Source organism: Benincasa hispida, chromosome 10, assembly GCF_009727055.1.
Source record: "Benincasa hispida cultivar B227 chromosome 10, ASM972705v1, whole genome shotgun sequence".
Lineage (NCBI taxonomy): Eukaryota > Viridiplantae > Streptophyta > Magnoliopsida > Cucurbitales > Cucurbitaceae > Benincasa > Benincasa hispida.
In genome coordinates, this window is record NC_052358.1 from 58,633,810 (window position 1) to 58,641,086 (window position 7,277).

Genomic DNA, 7,277 nt, shown 5'->3' on the forward strand with positions numbered 1-7,277 from the left:
AGTTATGAATTTTTAAAGTTATAACAGGGAATCGGTGCATAAGCAGACAGCTGCTTTGGAAGAACAAACAAACAGTTCACTGTGGGGAGTTATAGTGAGATATGGGAATGAGGATCTCGCTTATAAAGGAAATCTCGCTGATTTTGTGATAAGGATCTCGCTCTATAAGGAAATCTCGCTAGGAATTAGGCTGAGTATCGCTGGTAAGATGAGTATCGCTAGGATGAAAATTTGCCAGGAAAAGCTTGATCTCGCTGATCTCGCTAGCAAGGATCTCGTTGATCTCGCTAGCAAGGATCTCGTTGATCTCACTTATGGGGATCTCGCCAGTAGAGCTGTCTTTATTGATGAAAGTTCCTTTAGTAAATGAATTATTTGAGGTATTTTACTAAGAATTCTAAGTAGTTTAACCAGGAATTATATCCTTTCAGGCCAAGAAGAACTAGGAGAGGCATATAAACCGTTAAGAGCCCTAAAGAGCGGTGGATGACTAAGTGAAATAATGTCTCCAATACTTATGTATATGATCAAGTAAGTTACAGTGACATTAATGATGAATTTATACTCCCTCAAACAACAAATGTTTGGAGAATAACTTAACGCATGTTTCCCGGCTTGTATATGTGTAAAACAGGCCAAGATATGTCATGTAGTCACTACAAAAGTTAAGTTTCTAATTTTATAATATGCTTCCTAGGGGAAGACTATGAGAGAATGAGTTCTTGTGTAAATGATAGGCAATGGAACTTAATTTGATGTTACAAAATACCCCCGTACCAAGGACATTTGAGAAGAAACCTGACCAATTTGATACCGAAGGACATTTGAGAAGGTATCTGACCAACTTGATACCGAAGGATATTTGAGAAGGTATCTGACCAACTTGGTACCGAAGAACATTTGAGAAGGTACCTGACCAACATGATACCGAAGGACATTTGAGAAGGTATCTTAATAGCTCGATACTGAAAGACAAGTTTGAGAAGGTATCTGAGCAGAAGCACTTAAGATATGATGGTACTTAGCATGGTCACGTGCACGTAGGCAGTCATGAATGAGAGGCCGAGGTATGGGTCTCTTGGCCGGTAATAAACGTTGGGAGCTAGAACGGTTAGGCTCGTTCTCAATTAGGGAATAATAATGTTTAATGATGTCTAAGAATGGTTTAAAGCTACATTTAGAGACAATTGCTTGAGTTACTCATTAGTATATTTACATGTGTATAGTAATGGAATGCTTGATGTTATTCGATTCTATAGTCGCTCACTGGGCTTTTAGCTCACAGAATTTCTGTGTTTTTCCTTTTTCAGGTAGCGGTCAGTTTCCTCAGGGTTGATCTTGCTGTTGCTTGCCACTAAAAGACTCGGCTTATTAAGAAGACTTAGGTTGATGATCTGTTTATGTACACATGTTTTGAGAGAGACTATGGCTTCTTTAGGAATGTTTGAGCTATCTGTGAATAATTTTCTGTAAATGTTATGTCATGACTGTATGCATGTATTTATGTAATCTTTGTAGAACCTTAAGGGAGGTTTGCTGTATGTGTATATTACTAATGTTTTAAACAGGTTGGTATTTAGATTAGAAGGCTTGGGCGGTGGGTGCTGGCAGTAGGGCTAGTAACTACCATGGTCATATCCTCTTCCAGAATAAAAGGGTAATCTGGTTGGGGGTGTGACAGATTGCATTCCCAACACTTAGTATGATCCTTTTTAAAAAATATATTTTTCATGTAAAAGCTAGAATATATTAGAGGTGCTTGACAAGGAGATCTGTTGACGGTGTCATGGGACTAAGTGACAACGATTCCACTTAGAGTCATGTTTTTAAGATGTTTGAAATGTTTAAAGGTGAATTATCGAGCTTAGTAGTTTCCAAGTTAAATATTTCTTTTTAAATAAAGTTTTAGAGATCCTAACTAAATATTTGTTTTGGTTTTTATTAATTGATCTTGATGAAGTTCTGTTGATTTAGAAAACCTTTTCTTTTAAAATTCAAATGGTCAACTAATTTTGGTTCTGAAACAATATGCATGTGGTAATGACCCTAGTTAGAAATCTTGAAAAGTCGAATCATTATATATTTTACCACTACAAAAAAAAAAAAAGATTTTGTGGCACTTAAAAATCATCACGACTATCTTTGATTGACTATTTTATTTAGTCGTCGTTGAATCAACCATCAAAGTAAGAGTATGAACAACACTTCATAAATAATTCTTCAATGATATGATATTATTGTGATATCAACAAATAATTACTGACAATATAAATTTTTATTGTTAAATCTATTGTGTCAAGTTATCATTGTTAATAAAGAACTCAAGAATTTGATATTTTTGTACATATATGGATATTAACACCAATGATAATATCGTCAACAAAATACGTATATTGAAATTTTCGAATGGTCACAAAAACGTTAATAATGTTGCTTTCAAGTATCAAAAATATATCTTAACAATCACAATATTTTAAGTCAATAAGACGACATTTACTTATCACCACCTTCAACTTATCAAAATACTACCATTGTCAAATAATTACGTTCCATGACAAATTTTGTTAAATTTTTTTAAATAGTTTATAAATAATGGAAAATTATTTGTTTAGTACATGCCAATACACATGTATTACAAAAATAAATTAATCCAATTTGACACAAACTAGATACAAACATGAATAAGATACCACGAAAATAAGACCAAATTTCTTATTATATTTTTGATATTATGGCATACATTAATTATATTTTGTTGATATCCTTGTCTGGTTTAGTAAGAGACTGTTTGGGGCACTGAGATGATATAGAATATGTAGAGTTCTGATGTATGGACAGTTGTAATGTCTGTGTTTGGGGTGCAGAGTTGTGTTGTCTGAGTTCATATATTTGGGTGTGCAGAGTTGTTTTTTTCTGAGTTCATATGTCTGTGTTTGGATGTGTAGAGTTCATATGTCAGTGCTATCTGGTTCAATTTTTTGTACTCTAAAATAATTTGTTTGTAATGAACACTATTTTTTTAATCTTATAATTCAATTATTGTATCAATTCAGTTTTGTGTATTCAATTATTGTCTTTTAAATAATTCTTTATTATTGTTTGTTTAAAAAATCAGTCAAAATTTAAGATTAATTGTAAATAGTCAACGAATACCAACATTTAAAAATACGAAATATAATTCTAAGCTAGGGATGGACGTACCAATTTTTTTTTCTAAAACCCTTTCCACTTTTTAATACTCTCTCTATATATATCAAATTTAAATTATGACTTGAATTTTGAAAAAAGTTTTCAAAAGTAAGAATAATAAAAAAGATAAATAAATGAGTGAAAGTAGTATTTATAAATTTAATTTTAAAAACTATGGAGAATTAAAAAATATAGCTTAATAATGGTGAGATTTAGGATTTAAGTTATTTTTTCAAGGACATTAATTTGATTTATGTTCAACATAAATATATAAATTCTAGTCATGTTAGATTGGATTAGAAAGTTTCTCTACTATTACATTTGTTATACAAACCGGAATGATTGTTATTTTATTTATTTATTATTATTATTATTATTATTTGAAAGAGGATGATTGCAATAATTAACAAATTATAGAAGCTCATTAATCAAATTAAAAATAAATGAGTGTAATTATAACAAACTCAAGTTCCCGTGATTTGTGCAATTTTCTAAAAGTATTATTATAGAAACCCTTATGATAACATAACAATTTTAACTAAACGGACACATTTTTTTTTAACGATTATTGTTTTCTTTATTTAAAAAAATTACTTATAAATATAATTTTTTTACGAATTATAGAGAATGATTACACAATAATTAACCAATTCTAGTAGCTCATTAATCAAATTAAAAATCTAGAGTGTAATTCTAACCAACTCAAGTTCATGAATGGTTCATACGACTTTTTAGAAATATTATTATAAAAACCTTAAAAATTAACCATTTTAATCAAATCCACACGATTTCTACCATTATTGTATTCTTTATTTAAAAAATTAATTATAAGAATATGAAAAGAAAGACTGGATTAATAATAGTAATAAACAATAATAAAAAGAGCGTTTTAAAGAAATAGAAATTTAAAAAATGGCCATAATTCTTAGGTGCAAGGATCGAATTTGGCCACCAAAGAACACAAATCCATGTGTCTAACCATTGAGCTAAAATGTCAAGTATTTAAATAAATTAGGTCCATTAGATAACTATTTTATTTTTAGATTTTATTTTTGAAAATTAAACATATAGATACTACTTCCATATTCAAATTTATTTTTATCAATAGTTTAAAAAACCAAATCAAATTTTAAGAACTAAAAAAGTAGCTTTCAAAAAGTTTATCATTATTTTTTTAATTTCGCTAAAAATTCAATTATTATATTTAAGAAAGATGCAAATTATGGTAATAAATGTGGATGAAATAGGCTTAATTTCGAAAAAAAATAAATAACTAAATAGTTATCAAATGAGACCTTAATTATTCCGTCCAATTTCGTCGAACATTTACTATTCATGCAGTAAGTCCATTACAGTGTGAATTCATACTTTGAGAAGTTGGATTCTAATTAAATTTCCACTAAAAACAAAAAAATAGTTCTATTTTTCTAAATAGTTTCAAAACAACCTCATTTTGCCAATTTATTTTTAGAACTACAATATGTATCTACTTATTCCTCAATTAGTTTATACCCATTGTCATTATTTTATACAAAATGTTTCACAAAGTTGTAGGTTAATATTTACTTAATGACTTGAAATTCCTCAGTTTTGGGATAAGTGCAACATGAGTAGTATTTAAATACAATTCATCCTTTTTTTTTTTTTCCAATTAACGTGGAGTTGTTGTTGGCATTCTATTTCTTGAATAAAATGATCATTGAACCATTTCTTCTTAAAATAGCTATCCATTTGTCCACTTTAACCAAATCAAGAGCTTACCCTTTAATCCAAGTATAGTCCTATTAATTTCCAAAGCACACTTACACAAATACATATTAAAAGAGTGGTAAGATATTTGCCACTAACCACACTTTTGTACCCATATGTGTTATTGGATATACGTTCCCATTTTTTATTTTTGATATTTGAAAATTAAGATCAGAAGCATTATATACAAATTATTGGATATTTATAATGAAAAAAGTGAAATTTTAGTGAATATTCGAAACATAAAAATTGATTTAATTGTGTAAGTTAAATTTAATGTTAGGAACTTTCTGATTAGATTGAGATTAGATTGAAACTTCAAATTAAAATGATGTTTCATGTGTAAATTTAACATGTATGAAACTTAAATTTGTAGTTTCTTCAACTTGACTGAGCTATGTTTGGTTTTTGTCAAGTAATAACTCAATTGAGTTAGATTTGACAATCTTTCAATTTTAGTATTTATTTGATTTTATTTTGTATTTTGGAAAGTTACTAAGTTGCTAGGCTATATATATGGTAACTTGGTTCTTTATTTGTAGCATCTCATTCCTCTCTTTTCTTTCTTTTTTCGTTTCGATCTTGAGTTGATTTGAGAGCAAATATCCAAGAGTTTTGACAGATCGAAGTAGTTCAAGATTGTAGTTCTAGCGGAGTTAGTCATTGTATCCTATTGAGACGATCGTTGTAGCCTGCTTGCAACTCGTGTAGAATGAATAATTGTCTTCAAGACAATGCTTATTAGAAGCGTTCCTCAGCCACTATTGACGTCTCCATAATATCTTGAGGTTCTTTGTTATTTCAATTCATAAGCCTATTTGGCTTATTTGTTACTATGAACATTATTATTAAATGCAGTATATATTGTATCTAGTTGATGTGTAATCAATTTGCTAGTGTATTCTATTTATATATATTATTTTCCTGTAATACAAGTTTCTTTGTTTTGTTATTCCATTTTTACCGAATGTTTTAAAAACTAAGTCAAGTATTAGAAAAAAAAAAATAGTTAAAAGAATTCTATTATTATTTTTCTTTTTATAATTTGACTAAGATCTCAAATGTTTCTTCAATACAGTGAAACCATTATAAGGGAAGTAGAGGAAAAAATTACATAAATTTCAAAATCAAAAAATTAGAAATGAAATTACCATCAAATTACCTTAACAATCAAGAGATCTATCAAGTCTTCTTTAGATTACCTCAAATATTTTCTATCTTTTGTCAATTTGATTGACATCTTCTATCCATACTATTAAATTTTCGTCAACATATTGATATTTTCATCGATATTTTCATGTTTTCATGAGTTCGACATCAATACGAGGGGTGAATCTATATTTCAATTATATCTTAGAAAAATTCTATGAAATATACAAATAAAGTATATCAAAATCCCATTAATATTAATATAATATAAATAATAAATATATTAACATGTTTGAAAATCATAAAATATTTATTTACAAATTTAAATTTATTTTTCTAAATTTTCATATAAAATTTTCAAAAATCCATCGAAATCGACATTTTATCGAAGTTTTTATTGAAACTTTTTGTAAAATTAAGAGTTCAATACTTCCACCAACATCCACATTTGAAACCTTATCTCTATCTTGATGAAAATTTGTGTTTATTTCATTAAGTTGCTATATTCATTTTATATATATTTTTAGAATCTACTATATTGATAAAGTTCAACCATATACATCGAATTTTGGAATAATTAGTGTTGATTACTTGAGGTCTCTAATAAAGTCACCCCATATTTTCACCAATTTGATACATTTTGTCCATTTCAACGTATTTAGTTCAGCCATACATCAAATGAAGATGCTATCATTACAAGCTCAATAGCTTATTCATTCATTCATTTCAATCGCTTATTTCCTTTTGACATATCGCTATTTTCACATTTTCATAGGTTCGATATCAACATGAGAGGTGAATGAATATTTTCATTATATCCTAGAAAAATTCATCACACATAACAAGTAAGCAACAAAATGTTAGTGATGTAAATATAATATAAATAATAGATATGTTAACTAGTTTAAAAAAATCATAAAATATTTATTTACAATTTTGAGTTTATTTTTTGATTTTATGTTTTTATAATTTTTTTTTTTTGAAATTTCTATTTTATCAATATTTTCATTAAAAATTTTGTAAAATAGACGGCTCGATATTTTCATCGACATCGACATCTCATTTTAAACATTGAGTATACTTTTAAATTATGAACACTCATATGAGAGAGATTTATTAAACATTTTACATATTTATATCAACATTAGTTTGATATTACGTGCGTTGCACATGTTATGTAAAGTTTAAAA